The sequence below is a fragment of the Centrocercus urophasianus genome, unplaced genomic scaffold, assembly GCF_019232065.1.
Source record: "Centrocercus urophasianus isolate 14NV4802_14NV808 unplaced genomic scaffold, USGS_Curo_1.0 seq_26, whole genome shotgun sequence".
Lineage (NCBI taxonomy): Eukaryota > Metazoa > Chordata > Aves > Galliformes > Phasianidae > Centrocercus > Centrocercus urophasianus.
In genome coordinates, this window is record NW_024884822.1 from 13,656,145 (window position 1) to 13,666,849 (window position 10,705).

Genomic DNA, 10,705 nt, shown 5'->3' on the forward strand with positions numbered 1-10,705 from the left:
CCCCCCCCCCCCCCCCCCTCCGGGGCTCCGCGCGGGGCCAGGTGTCTCCGCTCCCCGCTCAGCCCCCGCCGGGCCGCGGGGGCCCCATGGCTGCGGCCGGAGCCCCGCGCTGCCCGCACCGCCCCGCACCGCCCCGCGTCCCGTTCGCGGCCGCCCCGCACACACCCCCCGCTTCACTCTTTACCTCCTCTCCCCCCCGCACCCGCCCTCCCTCTTCCTTCCCCGCTCCACTCCCCCTCTCCCGGTTACGCACAGGCGTACACACGGGGCTGCTGCTGCAACCTTAAAAAAAAAAAAAAAAAAAAAAAAAAAGCTTATACTTAAAAAAAAAAAAAAAAACACCCTTTTGGCGCCATATTAATGACGTACTTAAAATTTGCCATTTCTCCTGCGTCAAAAAGACGGTTCTTGCCCGGCGCGGAGCGGGCGGGGGCGGCAGCGCGGAGCTGTTTCCCCCCCCCCCCCCCCCATCAACACAACGCAACACTTCGCAATGCGCGGCCGAGTTCCGCGGGTGCGGAGCGGTGCGGAGCGGGGCACGGCTGGGGCAGCGGAGCTGCGGCACGGCCCCCCCTGGGGGGAGCAGCGCTGCGTTGCGCGGTGCCCCGGAGGTGCGGAGCGGTGAAGCCCGGGGGGGTTTAGGCTGCCCCCATAGCGCGGGGGGGAGGGGGGGAGTTGTTTAGAGATGGAAACGGGGAGTCGGGATGGAACGGTCCGTGGTGTGCGCGCACTGTGCGGGAGGGGTCCGGCAGATCCTGAGATGCTGGAAATTGGGCTCTCCATCCACGGGCACCTTTAGCGGGCAGCTGCACAACCCCGAGCCGCCCGCTGGGACCACCGCGCCGAGCATCACTGAGTGCCCGAATTTCCCAAACTTCCATGAATTGGGGTTTTTTTCTCTCGGGAACCTGTGCTGGGCATTTCCTGATGGTTTAAAGTCCAGTGGCTCTTCTGAGGATGAAGAATGAGGAGGAGAAGAGCACTGCTTCGGTCACAGCTGGGATTGCTGCATTTAATTATCAGCTTTTAAGTGTTGTAGCTCTGGAAATACAGCCCTGAATTGGACCGTGAGGCAGCCTTATATGAGCTTTTAGATAAAGGTGCCCAAACTGGTGGTGTTGGAGGTCTCTCAAAAAAGCAGCTCACAATGCATGGTATAAACATGCCTGATCCTGGCTGCTGGGACCTCCTAAAAGCTGCTCTGGGGGCACCTGCAGCCCCAGGCACCCCAGATTGGGATGAGGAGCAGAAGGTGGGTGGAAAGGAGAGAGCAAATGGCAAAAGGGGGGAGAATCAGGCCTGGGAGGAGGCTGGGGGTCAGTGAGCAGCAGATGGGCCTGGAGGTGCTGGGATGGCCACAGGGCATGGTGTGGGGATACTGGGGGAACGAGGGATATTTCCCAGTTCCCCATAGATGGAGCAGCACTCTGCTTATTTCTGGTTTGGAAATAAGATGTTGTCATCTTCTCTGGGGAGCCTGCTTGCTGGGATGCGGCCCCAGAGAAGAATGGGGACCATCAGGCACTGGTTAGGAAAAGCTTTTCCTAGCAGCAGGGAGCAGTGGGACCTCAGCAGGCTCCCAGCACCCCCAGCATCCCACTGCTGCCCTTGGGAAGTGTGAAGTCACTGTGCCACACAGCCAGAAGGCTGGGAATGCCCAAATTAGAATGGAGGCATTCTGTGCAGAGTTTTTTTGGTTGTTTTATTTACTTCTCATTAATCCTAATGCAGTTCTGAGTTACGTTGTCGCACTCTTCCATACAATGCTGGACCTGCTCTGTAGGTAAATCAGGAAGGAGACCTACAGCCACTAGGTCCCATTTTATCTGCTGAGCCAAAAGCTGCCCCAGCAACAAGAGCTACAGGGACTGTCCCAAAGAACAGGACTCTCCTTGCCCTTGCCACAGGGGCAGTGCTAACAAAGTCATTGAAACAAACATGGAAGTGCTGAGGGTTGTGTAGCTTGAAACTGAACTGCTGACACCCGCTGTGGTGCAGCTGGAAGCAGTGGGTGCTGTGCTTGCATGTCTGAAGTGCCGGAGCACGCTCAGAGCTCTGGGAATGCAGACACTGCTGCTCAGGAGTGCCCTGAATTAGTCAAAACTGACCTTAATCCATCCACGTGTTGTCCCAACCCATCTCCATAGTGGGTGCCTGGGGAGGATGCAGCACTGATGCAGTGTAGTGGAAAGCACCATTGGAGAAGCAATGGGAAAATTAATAATTCTGTCTTCAGGGCTGCCTGCTGGCTTCCCCATGCACACCTCTAGCCCCATAGCCCCCTGCTGGCCATTTCTGCAGGGTTTTGGGGCAAAACCACCAAAGGATGTCCCAGTATGTCGAAATGCAGAGCTGCCAAGCAGTGCAGACTGGTTGAGAACCCTGGGTCTGGAGTGCCCCTAGACACAGCCTCAGTGCAAACCACAGAAGCACAGAATCATCAAGGTTGGAAAAGACCACTGAGATCACCTTGTCCAACTGCTGACCGCACGCTCACTAAGCCACCTCCCTGTCCAACAGTGCCTTGTTTTGGCTCTAAAACTGCCCACTGAGATGCTGGAACTGCATTTTCTGCTGCTGTGAGCTCTGTCACATGCTGAGCTAAGGCCTAGGACTGCATGCAGAGCAATCGCAATGCAACCAAAGTGCTGAGCCCCTCAGTGCCCATCCTGCACATGACCCAGTGGCACAGAAGGAAACCTGCAGTGAAAGAGTTCTCTGCTTCAATGAATGAGCATCCATGGAGCTGCACCAGCACCAAGAACTCTCACGCTTCTCATTTTTGAGCATTTGATCACCGACCAGATTTTGCTTACCATATATGTCCATTGATCCCAAATTTGTATATGAGTCTATATATGTAACACATACATAGAGTATACACAGAGCTTATGCCCTGTGGGTGGTTCTACTACAGGAGAGTCACAAGCATATGATATATATGATGCTCTGTTTCATAGCATGTATGGCATGCGTTACAGAGAGCTCTGACACGGTGTTGTCAGAGAAGAGATAAATCTAATAATAAAAGCAACAAAAAAAGCATTTGGGGAGAAATAATACTGCACAAATCCTCTAAAAGGACAGAATTGTCTACACAACAAAGGCTCAGCTGATGGATGCTAAAATAAGCAGTTATGCAACAAGTAAGAAATACGATCTCCGGGGAAGGAGCCAGCAACCTTTTCCTTTCATCTTCACTCACCGGTGCTTATTTTTGCATACCTAAGAGAAAAATACAGACAGCCTTTCGACAGTGAGCACCTATGTTGAATTATGAGCTGTTTAAGTGAAGGAACCCGCAGGGCTCAGTGCCGTACCTACAAGAGTCCCCCGAAGCACCACGATGCTTCCATCGCCTCGGGGCTGCTGCTGGGATGTGGAGAGAGCAGAGTGTGGCACAACCTGCAGGAAATACATTGATTTCATGGGTGAGTGGGCTCACCATACAGCTGTGATTACAGAGCTGCTCAAACTTCTGAAGAATGAGCGTGTAATGGAATCATAAGATGGCTAGGCACAAAGAGACCCTACTGATCCCCAACGTGCTGCCCTGGGCTGGGTACCCAAAAAGCTCAGGCTGCCCAGCATCACATCCATGGTCTTGAGCACCTCCAGAGATGGGGCATTTCATGTTAGAGCTCATGTCAGAACACTTGTGTTTGGTAAAACTTGTCAGGAGGATTTGAGAGCCCTGAAAACTCCTGTGCTGTCAGGAGAGGAGTGCCTTGCTGCCATCACGCTGGGTTTCTGCAGTATCTGCTATGGCAGCCAGGTCCAAGGGAGTGTGGGAAGTCCCCAGATACAATGGAAACTCAGTGTTATTTTGGAGACCTCTGCTAACAATCCATTTACCCCTATGTTAGATAGTCAGAAAGTGCTGGGAAAGCCTGGCTCCTCACCTGCTGCATCCACCTGGCACACTGGAGGACCGGCTCTGGTGACAGAGAGTTCATGGAGACCCTCAGAAGCACATGGCTGCTCTCTTACTCCCCTAGAAATCCTCTCCCAGTAGCCAGGAGAATGCAGAGTGACCCCTTGGCCACTTCAGCTCCTGCCAAGGAGCAGGGCAGCACGTGGCTGTTCCAGGGGGAGCACAGAGGTGCACATATCTCACTGCATCCATACCCCAAGTGGGGCTCTCCAATACCCCAGCTGTAATTGGGATATCTAGTCTTGATTAAAACGTGTTAATTTGGAGAAAGCAGATGCAGTAGAAGGAAAAAGAGCAAGCTCTGTTCTAAATTATAATAATTATCACTCCCATCTTCGAGAACGAACTGCTACAGAAAGATCAAGGGCGAGATGGCTGCTATGGTCATTACACAAACGAATCCTTTTGCTTTGTCAGTCATTCTGCGTAATTCTTTTCCTCTCTGAAGCTAAGGAAAAATGCTGTTCTTACAGGAGAAGAGAATTTGATTTGGCAGATCAGTGGATAGAGAGATTTGGTTTGCAGTCTCAATTGCCTCCACTAGCTGGAAATTTGGCATCCAAATAAACTGTAAACAAACAAACAAACAAAAAGCCTCAGATACAACGTTGCAAAGTCCATCTCTTGCTGGATAGCTCAAAATTCGCTATGTTCTAGCAACAGCTGCTTTAATATCTTCCAGGGAAATGGCAGGCTCCTTCTGCCCAGAGGGGTTGTCTTTAAGGAATGCCTCTGTAAGTGGTTTTGTGTAAGGATGCTCATGTTTTTGTGTGCTGAACTTCTTCTGCCCGATAGCAGGATTCCCTTCCGGTCGGTTTCTCTGCTTTCTGTGGGTTCTGTTCTGTCTGGAAGGACATGAAGTATGGCACGCTCTTCCCACAGACCCCAGGCTGAGAGAAGCATGGCTTACAGAGTGCCCTTGAGGGCAGAGTGTATTTGGAGAGACAGCACAGCAACACAGAATGGTTGGGTTGGATGGGACCTCTGAAGATCTCCCAGGGTACCCAAAGCAGCTGCTCTATGCTGGAAGGCACCCAGGTGGGTTTGAGGCGTCTCCATGGAAGGAGATTCCCTGCCTGTATGGGCAGCTGTGGCAGGGCCCTGCTGCTCTCACAGCGCAGCAGTTCTCCCTCCCATCCCAGGCTGTACCCCCTGTCACCTGGCCCTTCCTTCCCCTGCTCCACGCTGCTCAGCAGTGCCCAAACCCCCCCCAGGTTATCCCTCCTCCAGTCCCATCCCACTCTGAGTGCAACAGGCAGCCCCTACCTGCAGGTCTCACCGCCTCGCAGAACACACAGTTACCCCCCAGTTAAAAACAAAAACAAACAACAACAAACCAGAAAAGATGAAAGGTCTGATTCACGGCTCAATGCACCACGTGAGCACGTGCTGAACAATACACACCGAGGCCACAATTAATCCACGCGTGCTGCGGATTCCCTCCAGACGCTCGGCTTGTAACCAAGTTAGCTGTTTCACTGTGTGCCTCTGCACTTGGAGGGTGTGAAAAAGACATTTCCATTTCATTGACTGAGTTCCCAAGGGGGGAGTTTATGAAAGTGCAAGTGCATAATTTACTGCCTGACAGGATAAAGATGGTATCTGGTTCTTAAAAAAATAGTGTACCCTGAAAAACAGAACCGTTCCAACTGACATTTGTTTTCCATAAGTACTGTATTTTAGCAGCATTTAATTTAGCTTAGAAGCGCCGTAAAAAATATATGCATTGTAAATTGCAGCTGCATAACGTGATATTTATCAGGTAATGTCACCGAAGAGTCTCCTGTTGCAATATAAATGCCAAGGCACTTATAGAAAATAAATGTTGAAGGAGAGAGCTTTCTTTTCAAAGTGGAAAACCATTATCTCATCTCAAGTTCATAAATAAGAAGGAGAGGGGCTGCTCATGGGGCTGGCTGCGAGCACGCGGTGCATGCATGGCTCAGCACTGTGCTGGGGCAGTACTGGGCAGGAAGGGAAGGGATGAGAAGCGAGATGGTTCTTGGGACTTACAACTTCATACAATATTCATTTTGAAGAAAACCGATCAGGTCTGCCTATAGGCAGGACGTGGTAAGATGTGCTGGCATATCGTTCCTGCCAGCTGGCTCTTGAAGCCCAGTGATCTCTGCAGGGCCTGGATCCAGGCGTGCACGTGCAGTGCTGTTTATGAGGACAGGGCACAAGGGGCTGTCAGAGAGGGCTGGTCAATAAGGTCTCAGATGCGGGATCTCCACCTCAGGCTCCTCTGAAGCATGAAGCTGCTGATCCTGTCTGCTTAGCTTGTGCCCACCCCAGAGCTGTCAGGCATTGCTCTTCCAAAGGAAGGAGTGAGATTCCTGCATGGCTCTCCTGGCTTCATAAACGCGTCCTTCCGAGGCTCTGCTCCTGTTCTAGCTATGGTCTGTGGTGCATCGTCTGCTCACTTCTTTCCCTTCTCTGTTTTCTCCCTCTGCTGCTCACTGCATTTTCTTTTGGACGATCTAACCCGCTGGTCCTCTGCAGCAGCCGCATTCACAGCAAATTGCTGTTTATTTCCTCCACTCACCTCCCTGCATTGAAAAGCACACTGCAGCCTGCCCCTGTCACATCACATCCCAGGCAGCACGTCAGAACCTCACGCTGGATGTTGCCGAGCTGAGCTGAATTATTCGTTTTTCTCCTCAGAGTTCTCTCTGTCCGCTGCCGCTGTCAGAGCAGCGATGCACAGCAAGTGCTGCTCAAGGGAGCTTTTGCCAAAAGCCTTTTAAATGACGAATGTGAGCCACATTGGGAACACACGGTTCTGCAGGTGCGGCGTCTAAAATAAACGACTTCTACCTACAAGGAGCGGCTGGGTGGCTGAACAAACAGGCAGGACTGCTTCCATGGCTGCACTCAGAATAGTAGAATCGTGGAATGGTTGAGTTGGAAGGGACCTGATAGCCCCCCCAGTCCCAACCCGTGGGCAGGGATATCCCCAACAGAACAGTGGGCCATAGCCCCTCCACGGCCACAGAAAACACCAGGGATGGGCAGCAGTGCCAGCACCTCACTGCTGCTGGGGAAAAAATGTCTCCCTCAGTACTGCTGGGAAGGATCTCACCCCGAGCACTGCCGTCCTGCAAGCATAGAGGACTTCAGATTGTAAAATAGCACAGCAAGGACAGGATGAAAACTCATTAAGTCAGCTGTCCTGTAGGATAGGATTTCAGCCCCTTTGCAGCCATTGATTTAAATTTACCTTTGCTTTTTGGAAATAAGTCTTTACCCAGCACTGCTGGGCTGCTGTGCCGTTTTCTGGTGAGCTCCAGGGATGATGGACAACCATCAAGGCAACAACTGCATGCCAGGACTTCAAACAATTGCATTTGCAGTGCATTCCCCTTTTACAGTGGTTATAATCTTTGAATCAGTTGGATCTGGCAATGGAAGTTTAACATTAATGACTTTCTTAGTATGGATGGAAAAACCTTTCAGAGCTAATGAGCAGAAACAGGAGCACTTGGCTCCTACCTGGGAGGTGACTCCATGGTCACCACTGGTGCTGGGAGCAGGGCTGGAGTGATGGCCATGCTGGATGCAGCTGGGTACAGAAAGGGCTGCAAGGATCTCAGGGAGAAAGCAACCAGGAGCCCATCCTGCAGCCACCTGCCAGGTGCAATGCCTCTCCTGCAATAAACCCTCCTGGGAGCAGCATCCAGACAGCCGTCAAGGTGTGGAAGAGGAGGACAGCCAGGCAAAAACAGGACCCAGGAAGTTTCATGGTTCATTTTCAAGCAGATTCCCATGGCGTACGAAGAGGGTGATCAGGGGAACAGCGTGTGCCCTTGGGGTGTTGGCATCTGCTGGGCACACCAGGCGCACAGTGCCTCGCTGCCAAGCAAAAATAAACAAATGCAGCGAGCCACGAAACAGAGCAGCATATGATGAGGACAGGTACTTATGCAAATAGCTGTTAACACTCAGCCAGACAGAGCTGATAAGCTCCCGGGCCAGCTGGAGGCTCCCGCAGCCCGCTGAAGGGGGAGGAGGAGGAGGACAGCTTTAGGATGACAATAGGGAACCTAAAAACAGGAGTGAGGCACAGAGCTGGGAAGGCTGTACGGGGCTGCATCGCTTCCTCACTGACCCGCTGCAGCCCCGCTTGGCCGTCACCCCGCTCCCAGAAGCATCCCTGTGCTGATGCACACCGGGGTAAGCAGTGCCATCCGTGGCAACAAGGAGGAAACCCTCTGCCTTGTGAGAATGCAGCACGAGGAGCACAGCAGGTTCCCCCCGAGGCTCGCACAGTCCCTGCAGCGCTGGCCAAGCACCACAGGCGCACAGCTGAGGCAAATCCTCCTGCAGTGCTGCTGGGGATCCCCCAGGAAGCAGCATCCCTGCCCTGGCTGGGCTGGTGGTAATCAGATAGAAGGGGTTTAAAATAATCATGTCTAAGCAGCTGAAATCCACATTGGAATAGGTAATGGGGTCAGAAGACAAGCGGTGCAGCCAGAGGAGCTGTGGGGCACCAGGCAGGGCACAGCATGAGCCAGGAGCTCAGCACCCCGCTCCTCCAGCACTGGGCAACTGGAAACCTGTGTGGAAGACTCCACATGTCCTGCCTGGGGCCTTGCTCTTGGAAAGACCTAAAAGGAAGAAGGCAGGGTGGAAGACAACACACATCAAGCCAGGGAGCCTCCAGGGCTGGGTTGCTTCTTCTCTCCCTATCACATCCAGCAGCAGCAGCCTGAGCTGGGCAGGATCCTGCTGCCCCAGAGCTCTGCTGCTCTCAGGGCTCAGTCCCAGCAGCTCTGGGATGCAGGAAACCCTCCTGCTCCTGCAGCATCACTGCACATAGGGCCCCAGACCCCAGCCCACAGGGCAGCCCCAAATCCACCTCAAGGAGAGGGGAAAGGAGCAGGAAGGAAAGGAGGGCCACTACTGCCAAGTGCAGGGAATGTTTGCTTTGCAGATTTGCAGCTCGGGTTAGTGACATAACACTGTGATGCTGAGAGGCTGGAGCTGGGCCTTCCTGTGGGATTCCCCTAGGAACAAAATATTACTGCAATGTAAAACCGAAAATTGAAACAGCCTGGTGATTCACCAGAGAAAATGCCTCTCCCTTTTCCCTATTCAGTGAGGCAGAGACGAATGTTGTGGGGGTTGAAAGAAAAACTGAAAAAGCCTTTAATTAATCCCCAGAGGCTAAACGATGCCAGATATGGACAGGATTCCTCCCCTGGAGCAGGGATGTTCTGCTCCGGCTGCAGCGTGGGGCTGGGGGGGGCTGAGGCTGCTCCCGAGAGAAGCTGCTGCTCACAGGGACTTTTGGAAGTGCTACCTGCCACGGGGAGACCTTCCAAGTTCAAGGTCGGGTTTGTTTGTCTTCCATCCCGACAGACACCAAACGTTTCGTAATATTCAGGAAGTCCCTTTTATCAGCTTCCATTCAATTTGTAAGATTAAGAGGATGGAAAAACAAATACTGCTCCTAGATGGAAAGTGCTGGCAGTGGCCAGGCCAGCACTGTGTTTGTGTAAGGACTGTTAATAGGGCATCTCCTGCTTCCCTGAGCCGGGAGGGGCTGCCTGCAAAGTGAGCTGCTTCTTGTGGGAAGGGTGTGCTGGGGATAACGGCTTTGCTCACTAAAACCCAATGTGCAAAATGATGAGTAAAACACAGAGCATCACAGCTCTCACCAGAGGATGAAGGCAGAGCTCTGGGCTCAGCAAGTGCACTGGAAAAGAGGAGATAACTTGTAGAGGGAGGTCAGCACCAGGTGAGACCTAGGCTGGGCTGAGGTGTGGTGTCGGAGCCCTGAGGTCTCCAGAGGAAGAGACACATAGATAGAAATTTCAGATGAAGTGAAAATGTAGTAACAAGGAGCTCTGGAGCTCAGTGACTGCTGGGGTGACCTCAGGGCCTGGCGGGATGCTCAGCAATAGCAGAGCTGCGAGTCCACCTGTGAAGGGAGCACAAAACCTGAGCAGGTGCCATGCATGTACCTTTCTTTCACTGACTGCTTTGTGCAGACCTGCATTTCTTCTTGAAGCTCAGAGCTGCAGATTGCATTTGATTCTGATTACAGAGCGGCGGTAATTAAACCTCGGGAGCATTAAGTTAACGAAGTGCCTGGATTTTACCATGATGTGAAATTGGGAGTGAGATTCCGATCTTCACAGTAACTGAAAGTTGTTGGCTGTTTCGCAGATGACTTATTTCCTCAGCTTACACATGAGAAAATCCTCCTGCAGTTTGTTTTTCCCTTGTGCAGACACACACCTTCCTCAGAGAAGTCCAGCAAACGCACTGCCAGCCCTGCATGCTGCTCAGCCTGCACAACAACCACCTTCAGCACGGCACGGCTCTTTAATAGCACTTTTCAGGACCGGCCTGGTTATCTCCACATAAGAAACACACCGCAATTAGCAGCAGTTGCTGTCGGAGCAGCACAAGCAGAAGGCAGTAAGGCTGCAGGCTGCGCCCGCTCCGCTTCGTGCAGGCACCGGTGAGATCAGTTATTCTGATAATCACACAGTTGCTTGTACAAGAGATTGGGCTCTGTCACTTTCAAAGGACAGATGTTGCCACCCAGGCTTTCATCGTTGGTTTTCTGAGTAAAGCACGTCCTCCCAGCAACAGGTTTACCGCAAAATCCTTCCAGCAGAGCAGGTATTACTCACCCAGTTGCCTTCTTATGCAAACGTGCCGGCAGTGGGATCGGGGACAAACCGTCTGAGCGCAGTGCTGCTGGAGATACCCATCCCTCCGTGGAACCTGCAGTCCATAGCCAAGAGCTGCCTCGGG